Here is a 10414-nt window from a genome sequence, read left to right as displayed (position 1 = left end):
AAAGCTTAGTTGATCAAGGCGGGGGGGGGGGGGGGGGGGGGGGTGCTGGATGTGCAGGTGGGAAGACCAGACCACAGAGCCGGGAGGGCAGGTTGGCAGGGTTTAGGTCTCCTGGGCCTTGTGACCTGAACCGGTTCTCTGGTGACCCCACACAACCAGGTCCTCTCCAGGTTCCAGAAGCCCTGCGGATCGCCCTCTTGAGGGAGGGGGAGGTGGGGAAGCAGGGACGGGACGATGAGATCCAGAGTTGAGGTGCCCTGGCCCCCCATGGCTGCCCAGCCTTGCTGGACTGTCCTCTTCCACAGCCTCAGGAAGCCCGGCTCCCCAGGTTCTGCCAGCTAAATGATGTTACCTGGAGGCTCTGACAACAGCCTGATTTATAGACATTATGCAACCTTCTATTTTGTCTTCCGTGAGCAGTTTTCAGAAATCGGACTTGACATTTTAGACCTCCTTCAAGTATTTGTGGAAACATTGGACAGGTGTTTTGAAAATGTCCAGGACCTGGATTTAATTTTTGCCACGTCGCTGAGGTTCCTAATATTCTTGCTGAAACGGGGATGGGGGGAAAATGCTACTGGAGACCAATGTGAAGGAGATCGTTACACCAACTGATACAATCTGAGGCTAATAATCTGATAATCTGAGGCTAATAATCTGATAATCTGAGGCTGATAATCTGAGGCTGGCTTGCAGGAACTCCGGCCCCAGCTGTATCTGCTGTAAAGGACAGGAATCTTCCCCCCATCCCAAGAAATACTAACATTGGTGACATCAGTACAAATCCGCCCACTTGTAAGGAATCCAGGGGAGAAAGTCATCTCAGTTTACCGCGCAGTTGCTCACCAAAAATAGAGGTGGAGAGTCTTACTTTTTGCTCTGGGATTTAAGCCAAGATACTGTACAGAAGTTGTATAAAATCGGTATGGAAGTTTAATGTTCCTTTTCTCACTCAGTGATTTTAAAGAAATTGGGTAATTCCAGTGTCATATTTCTCTTTCTTTTCTGAACTGCATCCCTATGCCCACCTCAGGCATCCCTCCATGTCTTGGCTACTGCTGCATTTCAAAAAGCATGTGAGACGTGTCTTTAAATCACGTACTATCCAAAATGTTGTTTGTTTGTTTGTTTTTAAAGATTTTATTTATTTATTTGACAGAGAGATAGATCACAAGTAGGCAGAGAGGCAGGCAGAGAGAGAGGAGGAAGCAGGCTCCCCGCTGAGCAGAGAGCCGGATGCGGCCTCGATCCCAGGTCTCTGGGACCATGACCTGAGCCGAAGGCAGAGGCCTTAACCCACTGAGCCACCCAGGCGCCCTCCAAAATATTGTTTTGTGTGGATCACAAGTGCGGCGTTCCATAACTCCTTCTGTTGTTTGTCGGAATTGTTATTTAAAGAACTGAGTGCTAGTCCATGAAGACATTATGCTTTTTCTCTTAGTTTACAGAAACTCCAAGGTAACTAGACACTAAAACAAAACAGCAAAAACACAGGACAGGACCGGGACTCGGGGAGGAGAGGCCAGGGTGGCCTGCGGACAAGCACAGTCACAGAGGTCTGTGCCCAGGCCAGCTGTCGCTCGGTTTAGAGTTGTACTGTCCCTGCCTTCAAATTCCCAGTAACTGTTGAACAAGGGAACTTGCATTTCCGCTTGGCCCTGGGCCCTGCACATTCTGTAGCTGGTGCGCACCCCTGAACTTTTGGGGTCCCCTCCAACTTTTCACCCCGTTGGAGCCCCAGTGGCCTCTCCGGCGCGCCGGCCTCGCTACAAGCTTGTCTATACAACGCGGCCACAGAGCAGTTCTGCTGTGGCCCGCGGCGGCGGGGAGCTTAGCCGGATGTCCTCCGAGCCGCTCCAGGCCCGACCGGCCCAGGGCCCGCAGCCGCGGGGTCCCGTCCTGGCGCGGCTTCTCCCAGGGGCGGCACCGGAGCCGGCCGCGCGGCCCTGCTCCCGGCGGTGCGGAGCCCGCACAGCGATCGCACGCGGTGGGCACGCACAGCCGCCGACAGCCCGGCCCCGGCCCCGGGAAGGCCCGCCCACCCCTCGGCGCCGTGGACAAGGCCACCGCGGGAGCTGTGGGCGCACGGGCACGGTCTTGGAAAGCCCGGCCCGCAACGCAGACAACTCTCCGTGTCGCTCTAAGGGAGGCCACGTCCTCCGCATGAAGGGCCCGCGTGGGTCTCCGGGGGAAAGCTGTGCGGGAGGCAGAGCGCGGGAGAGGCGAGCCCGCCACGGTCCCTGGAGCCCTCGCCCGGGGCCGCGGGGGCCGCTGCGCACCCGCCCGGAGGAGGCACACAAAGGGGCGCGCGCGGGGTGCGGGCCACCGGCGCCGGGCGCCCGAGCGGATGGGATCCCAGGGCAGCCGGGGCGTGGGGGTAGGGGTCCGGGGCCCACCTGCCGCAGGTCGCGCCCGGGGAAGCCCGCGCTCCCCGCCGCGATGGTTCGGCCCGCCCTCCCCGCCGGCCTGCGGCGGATGGTTCCGCCCACCCGAGCCCGCGCCACAAACCCCTCCCCTCCCGAGAGCGAGCGGAGGGGGCGTGGCACGCCCCGGCCACGCCTCCAACTGCATAGTCATGAGGCGGCCCTCTCCGCCGGCGGGGCGAGGAGGGGCGGGGAGGGGCGGGCCGCTCCTCGCTCCCTGGCGCGCCCTGCTGGGGGCGGGGCCCGGCGCGGGCGCGAGGCGGGGGCGGGACCGGCCGCCGCCCGCCCCCGCCTTGCTCCCCGCCCCCGGCGCGCAGGCCCCGCCCCGCGCCGCCGCGGCGCAGGGGCGGGGCGGGGCCCGGGCCCGGCAGGCCCCGCCCCCCGCCTGAATATTGATGCGGCGCGCGTCGGCGTCGCCCTCCTCCCATTGAGCGAGGCTGTGTCGCGTGGCCCAGCGTCGGCGTGACGGTTGGACGCGGGCGCGGCACTGCGGGTCCCGATTGCTGCAGCCGCTTGTCAGTGTGATGAAGATTGGCACCCAGGTAAGCTGTCACTCAACCGCTCCGCCGCCGCCGCCGCTCCGCCGCCCCGTCCCTATCAATCACGCCGGCCCGCAGGCGCCGCGGCCGCCGCCCCGCCGCCGCCGCCCGGGTCTCCGCGGGCCGCCGCCGCCCGGGAGGGCCGCGCCGGACCCGCCGCCCGGGGCAGGGGGCGGGGAGGGGGCGCGGGTGGGGGAGGGGAGCCGAGGCCGCGGGGAGGGGCGCCGTCCGCCGGGCCGCTGCGGGGGCGCGCCCCGCTTGTTTTTCTGTGTGGGCTCAGGGACGCGGAAATTTCTGGAAGGCGCCGCCGCTGCCGCGCGGGGCCCGCTGTGAGGCGCGCGCTCCTAACCGTCCCTCTCGGAGCGCGGCGCGCGCCCCTGTGCGGGCGGGGGCGCGGGCGCGCGCGCGGGGGGCGGGGCCTGGCGGGGGCGCGCGGGGGCGGGGCCGTGCGGCGGGGGCGCGCGGGCTCGGCCCGCAGTGGGGGAGGCGGCGGGGGCGCGCGGGCGATGCGGGGCGGCGGGGGGCGGCGGGGGGCGGCGGGGGGCGGCGGCTGCAGGGCGGGGAGGGCGGCGGGGGCGCGCTCGGAGCCGCGGCCGCTGGGGTGCGGGGCGGAGCCGGCGGGGCGGGGGCGGGCGGGGAGCGGGGCCCGGAGCCGGGCCGGGGTCCGAGGGGGGGTGCGGGGTGGCCTGGAGCCCTGCTGGAGGTGGGCCTCGGGTGGGGGTGGGGATCGGGGCGGCCGCCGTCCTGCCCGAGGGCGGGGTGCCCGGGTTCCCGGAATTAGTCGGCGCAGATGTGCGGCCTGTGGCGAGGAGCGGCCGTGGTGTGGGGTGCGGGAGTGGATGCCAGGAGGTGCGGGGCAGGGGCTGGCCGCTCGCCGGCGTCTCACGTCGCTGCGGCAGAGCTCCTGAGTCACTGGACGGGAATCAGAAAAAGTTGCGTCCGCTCTGGGGGGTTCCGGCGGCCGCGGAAGGGCCTCGTGGTCCCGTGTGCCGAGGCTTGGCCCGCTGGGCCGGGCCGTGTGCTTGTGGGCCCAAGGGGCCGGGTCCCGAGCGGGGCTCTGGGCGGGCGGCCGGGCCCTCGCACGCCCGCAGCCCGGGGCGGAGGAAGCGCGTGGAAGCGCAGCCCGCGCGCTTGGGTTGTAAGAAGGAGGTTCCCTAAGAGCCACTGGGGTGTCTCCTTGGGGAAGTGCGTACTCCCCACCCGGGTGCGTGGCACCCTCGGCTGGTTTATACTCCTTTCTGAGTTTGTACTCCCTTCTGACATGTTCCGAGAGAGGAAGTACCTAATACGCTTTTGCAGTGCAGCGTGTTGGATCCCTTATGTAAGGCGCCGCGTGGGGGGCTGGAGACACAGGGGGAACCGGAGGCGACGTGCAAGCGTTTGCCGGTGTCGGTGCCGCGCGCTCCTGCGCTTGTGCGCACGTGGACTCGGGGGTGGCAGGCCGACTCCCAGCTTCAGTGTCCTGAGCGTGGAGAGTGACACGTGGGTCACGAAGGTGGAAGGTGTGCGTGCAGAGCAGGAGCTGACACAGCGCTTCCTTATACAGAGGTGGGGGGATGCTTCGTGTGTCAGATTTACAGGCGGGAGTTAGAATGGGTGAGATCCGCGGCCGAACCAGAGCTGGGAAGACTGACCTTCAGGCGTGAGGCTTTCTGAGTCTGCAGGTGGCGTGGCTGAGGATGGGGGCAGACACACGCATTGACAGTTCCGTGTCCTGTGCTGCAACTTTAGAGATGGTCTGTCTGTGTATGAACGGAAGGTGCTGCTGGTGGACAGCAACTTTCTAGCTGTAACTTTCACTTTTGCAAATTGTTGCAAATTGTTAAAGTACTTGAAACTGTTGAGGAGAAAGCCTGAAACCACCGGAGGGGGTGGAAATCCTCTGCCTCCGGGGGCCTTTTTGTGCTTCTCCTAGCCTGGGGGCTCCTCACCCACATGTTTTAGACAAAATGAGATGGAGGAGAGAGCCCATATATTGAAATATAGTTACCAAAATACTGAGCCAGACTGATGCTCAAGCGGCTGGCGTGCCCTTTGTTAGCTCACTTAGTAACAGGTCAAGTTCCGGCTGCGGTGGTTCCTTCTGGAGCAGCGACCAGCCTAAGTGACGGGCTGTTTCTGTAGCAAGTCCGGTGCTTTGTGAAAATACCTGTGGCTTCTCTTGGTGGAAAAGTCACAGGTACTGCGAAGACTCTGGGATTTCATGTCTTCCTTGACGATTCAACGGCTACTGAGTTTCAGGCAGAGGTTATTGGGAATCAAGATGTGATGTTGTTTCTCACGTTCACGGAGAGCAGGGTCAGAACCTATTAGTAGGCCTGTGTATATGCACCTTGTTTTCCTTGCTCGGGTGAGCAGCTGTGCTGGTGGCTGCGGGGGTGGGCGAACGCAGAGCTTAGCAGTCTCGCGGTCATTGTCAGGGGCGAGGGAGTGGCAGCAGCCACGTAGGGAGGGCCGTCTTATGCCGAGACCAGATCAGTTCCCGGTGTGTCCTGGACGGTGGGGAGTATAGTGTAGAAGTTGCTAGAATCAACCTCTGAGAGCGGGAGGCCTGGTCATTTGGCAAAGCCCTGGCTGTACAGCCTGTCAAAGGAGGCCACACCTGCCATCCCACCAGCTGCCCCACCGCTTTAGCTACTGTTTCTGGAAAGTTCATTCGCAGAAGGCTGTGGGGTACCGCAGCAAACGTGCTGTGTGATGGTAGTTTGAAACCAGTGGCTTGGAAGTGCTGTGGTTCGGGGTGGGGGGCCGTAGCCTTAGTGAGGGGAGGGGGCAAGGGGATGGCAGCTTCATTCTAGCTGGGATTCCTTAAGGAAAAGGTTCTAGGGTGTTCTCAGAATCTTCAGAACAACCGACCAGCCCGATTGCAAGTGTAAGAGTTTGTGAGTAAAACTGAGCCTTCGTTTTCCTGTCTTGAGGCTTCCTCTAAGTGACAGGATGCATTCACCTGACAGGTCAGCGACCAGGCCTGCCTCTTCTCTGAGTGGCTTAGCCGTTCAGCCTGGATTGCTGGTGCTCCTGTCTGGGGGACCATTTCAGCTTGGGGTGACCCCCCCACCACCTAAAAAATGTGTGATTTTGTGCAGTCTCTAGCCGAACGCAGCTCTCCATGTGCTGGTAAGGCTGCCGGGCCTGTTCCCTGGAAATGCTTTTCTCCTTTTCCGTCCGTGGTTGGCACCTACAGGATGTTGAGCTGCTTTCGGCAGGTGGCAAGGTGGCAGGGAGCAGGCCGACTTCAAGTTCAGGGGTCAGGGTTACAGAGCAAGAAGGAAACTGGGAATCTGGTGGGTCCCGGAACCACTAGTGCTGGACTTCGGGGCCCACAGAACTAGCCTGAGCTCCGGCAGGAGGCTGGGCCGTCGCTCTCCACGGTCTGTGTGCTCTGCACACTGGTGACCACAGGGCCTCCCCTCCCAACAGTTTGGGGCCTAGCTCTACCAGCCTGTCCTCTTCCTGTTTCCCAGCAGGCACCCCAGAGAGAGTGACGAGCTCCTTCCCTCCGCCTGCCTCCCAGACCCTGACCCCTGGGCCGAGTGCTGCCCTCAGGGAGGGGCACGGGCCTTCCGCACTGCTGCCCTTCTTCCCTGGGGTCTCCCGTAGGTTTGGGTCACTCGGAAGGGACCGTGGATTGGGAGGTGGTGTGGTGCAGGTTCCAGCCAGAACCTGCACCTGATCAGACTTGGGGTAATAATGCTGGTCTCAGTCCCCATTGTTTTACGTTGTCTGAAATACTTGATCAAGGTGTGTATTTTTTTGCATTAAAAAACATAGGAATTTAGCTTTGCATTCTTTTAAATTGTGTTTATACGTACCCACCCCCGCCCCAGAATGCACTTTAGCAGAATTTATGCCGCATAAATGCAGACGCTTCTGGGGTACCGCGGGGCCAGGGTGCGCACCTGCAGGAGTGTTGACGTTGGGGCCGGACGCTTCAGTGCTGTGGGGGCCATTCCGGGCGTTGTGGGATGGCAGCAGCATTCCTGGTCGCTACCCCCCAGAGGCCAGAAATGTCTTCAGATATTGCCAAACGTCCCCTGGGGGACAAAAGTCAGCCCTGGTTGAGAACATTTCCCAAAATGTATTGTGTGGAACCCAAGTTTAATGGGATACGTATCCATTTTTACATGTTAGTTATTTTAGTTATTTTGTGCCTTTTTAAAAAAAAAAGATTTATTTATTTATTTGACACAGAGAGAGAGAGAGAGAGGTCATAAGCAGGCAGAGAGACAGGCAGAGAGAGACGGAGAAGCAGGCTCCCCGCTAAGCAGAGAGCCCGATGAAGGGCTCGATCCCAGGATGCTGGGATCAGGACCCGAGCCGAAAGCAGATGCTTACCCCACTGAGCCACCCAGGCGCCCCATTTTGGGCTATATTTTTAGTTGGCATTATCATGTATGTATCCGTGTACTTACATAACCCACGTGCTTCTCACTAAAAAGAAATGTATCAACGATCTCCACATAATTTTGTGATTCTTTTTTCCCCCCCCCTGTATTGCTTTATGGCATGTCTGATGTCGCAGAACCTTTAGAGCATTTAGGTTTGGATATTTTCTTGTTTTTTCCCACCATTCTCTGGTCTACCAAGCCTAGTGCTGGGCAGATCACAGGGGATCTGGATAGGAGGGTTGGTGCCCCTGGGTCCCTTTCTACGGCGCTCTGTCCCTGAGCACACAGTGCCCTGGGAGGAAAGATTGTCCACGTGGAAGGGCCCTTGCTTCGAAAAGTTGGGGTTCTTATTTTTTCCTAAAACCATTCCTTTACTCTTAATAACAAGTCCATCATGAAAGTTTTGAGTGTCAGGTTTTGTTTTTGTTTTTGTTTTTTTTTAGATTTTGTTTATTTATTTGACAGACAGAGATCACAAGTAGCCAGGGAGGCAGGCAGAGAGAGGAGGAAGCAGGCTCCCCGCTGAGCAGAGAGCCCGATGCGGGGCTCAATCCCAGGACCCTGGGATCATGACCTGAGCTGAAGGCAGAGGCTTTAACCCACTGAGCCCCCCGAGGCGCCCCATGAGTGTCAGATTTTAATGATGCCGGTGATAGTCACCGTTTGCAAAGCAAGGGTGTCTATAGTTTTAAATTCTACCAGCAGTGTCCTAAGGCCTTCCAGGTCAGAATTTCTGAAACAGATTCTGATGCCATGAACTCACCCTCGTTGTTAGAATTTTGCTGTGACTTGAATGGACATGTGGACATTTAACTTGGGAATGCTCCCCCCCGCCCCCATACAGTTTGTTTTAACAGGATTTAGTATCTGATTTTGAGTGTTAACTCAATAAGAGGCACCTCCCCAAATCTTGTTTGAAAAATAAAGTGATTTCTTGACGAATGTTTTCCTTAATATGAGTTGTTGACCGAACACCTCCCGGGGCTGGGGAACGTGAAGCCGGGTTGGAGGGTGGCCAGCAGGTGACTTATGCTCAAGGCCTGGGCACTGATGACTTCCCACACTCAAAATGAAAACTCCTTGAACCGCTGTGACAGTTTCCTGAAAGGTGTCTAGGAAAATATCTTTTTTTTTTTTTTTTTTCAAATACAGAATTTTGACAGTTTTCTTGGATTCCTTGACAGCTTTCTTAAACTTTATTAGTAAACAGGTTTAGTCTGAAAAAGGATCCTCAGTTACATGTTTTTTGGGAAATGCTAGTAACCAAAACAAAAAAAAAAAGAGGGAGAGATGTAGTTTGCCAAGGCCTCAGGCCCGCGGCTGTGGTTGGCGGTGTGACCGAGAGCACGTAAACTTGAAATTCCCCTCGAATGTCTGGCATTTGTCTGTCAGTGGAACTGATCGTGCTCGTTAGTAAAATAAAGCCGCTTTGGAGAGCAGCTGTGAAGCTGCGGGGCTGGGGAGGTAAAACCCTTTGCTCATAGTTTGGCAGCGAGCGAGCAAGGGATGGGGCAGGAGGGATGGGGCCAGGCCGCTCCTCCCGCCTCGGGCATGTTTGGAGACTCACTGAAAAATGCAAACGACTTGATGTCACCAAAGTGAGCAACTTTTAGATGGGTTAAAAATAGAAGAGTTCAGTTTTTAAAGTATCACATGTCTCTTTGGACAGCTCTGTTTTCAGACCAGGGCTTGGAAGCCATCCCGCTATGGGCTCCTCTCGTCTGGCCCTGGGGCCGCGTGTTCTACATTTGAAAAGGTCACAGAAGCAGGAAAGCAGGATCTAGGGAGGACAGTACGCAGCTGGCAAAGCCTAAAAGGTTCCTGTCTGGCCCTTTACAGAAAAGCTCGCTGACCTCCGAAGCGCCGGAGGTCAGTCCGATCTGAATGGATAAAGGTGCATAAGTGTGCTGGGGAAACACGGGTCAGAAAAGGGAGGAAGTAGGATAGTTTCCCTTTGTAATCCTGCCGGGACCAGCTTGTGGCGAGCGCTCCTGCGCCAGAATTCGACTCGCCAAGGCCTCCCTGTGACCACCGGCTGGAAGCCGACTCTGTGCTCAGTCGTTCTTCTCTTTTGTTGGCATCTGAGCCCTGGGGAACCTTGCTTTGCTGATGAGTCAGTATATAGGGTCGAATTCGCTCATGGGTGCCACCTCCTGGCCCAGAAGTCATTCCGGGACCCCGGATGCTGCTGGGAAAGCAAGGAGGTTCCTTGGTCATGGGCCTGCCCTGTGGGCGGCAGTCCCCTCGTTGGCCGGGCTCGCGGGCTTGGGAGTGCTGGGCGTGAGGGCCCATGGGCCCTGGGCAGGGCTCCGAAGTATGGGCCAGGGGACTGGGGGTGCGGCTGGCCGGGCTCCTGGGGGGCTGGGGGTGCCCTCACTGGCCTTTCGTTTTTCAGGGCTTGTTTTTTCTTTCTAGAATCCTCCCCTCCCCAACTTTTTTGTTTGCTTGTTTTCAGATCTCTTTCAGCATTTCTTTTGTAAAAGGAGTAAAAAAGGGGACTGATAATCTTCAGCTCTTTTCCGACAGCCGTTTTCTCCTGGATGTTTTGACGTGTCTGGAAGTGTTCGTTTCTGTTTCAATTTTCATGTCAGTCCAGTATATCCTAAGAAGGTGACCTGTAACTTTTAAATTTTAAAAATTTCTCTATCACTATGTCTCTTATTTTCCCCATTTTTTTTCAAAGATGATTTTATGTGACTCGATCTCCAAGTGGATAATTTAATTAATTAAATTTGTGTGCAGTAGAAAACCTTATGGAGCACTCCCAGTGTCTCTGCCTTCAAAGCTCAAAGGAATGTTTCTCTAATGTATTTGTTTCATATAATAAATAATGTTGAAAGCAATGATGATAGTGCAAATAAAACATTTAAATATTTTCTCATTTTGGTTATATTCTTGATAGGGTGTCATTACAATTACCTGAAATCTGTCTAGACTAGTCAGAATAATCACGCGTTCCACATAGTTATTGTAACGTGCTTTGCTGCGTTTGATGTGGTTCCTCATTGAAAGGAGACATCCTGGTACTGTACTGTGAGTACACAGACAACTAAATGTGTGTGTG

General features: G+C 57.3%; 1 protein-coding gene across 2 annotated transcripts in view; it reads left to right on the top strand.

The window, feature by feature from the left end:
- Positions 1-2836: 2836 nt before the first annotated feature.
- The window catches only part of PKNOX1 (PBX/knotted 1 homeobox 1), a 62464-nt gene continuing 54886 nt past the window's right edge, over positions 2837-10414 (top strand). For both annotated transcript variants that reach the window (XM_047719253.1, XM_047719235.1), the window contains exon 1: positions 2837-2965. The gene's annotated coding sequence lies outside the window, so the exon portion shown is untranslated. The remainder of the gene's footprint in view (positions 2966-10414) is intronic.

This window comes from Lutra lutra, chromosome 1, assembly GCF_902655055.1.
Source record: "Lutra lutra chromosome 1, mLutLut1.2, whole genome shotgun sequence".
Taxonomy (NCBI): domain Eukaryota; kingdom Metazoa; phylum Chordata; class Mammalia; order Carnivora; family Mustelidae; genus Lutra; species Lutra lutra.
This window is presented reverse-complemented; position numbering and strand designations above follow the sequence as displayed.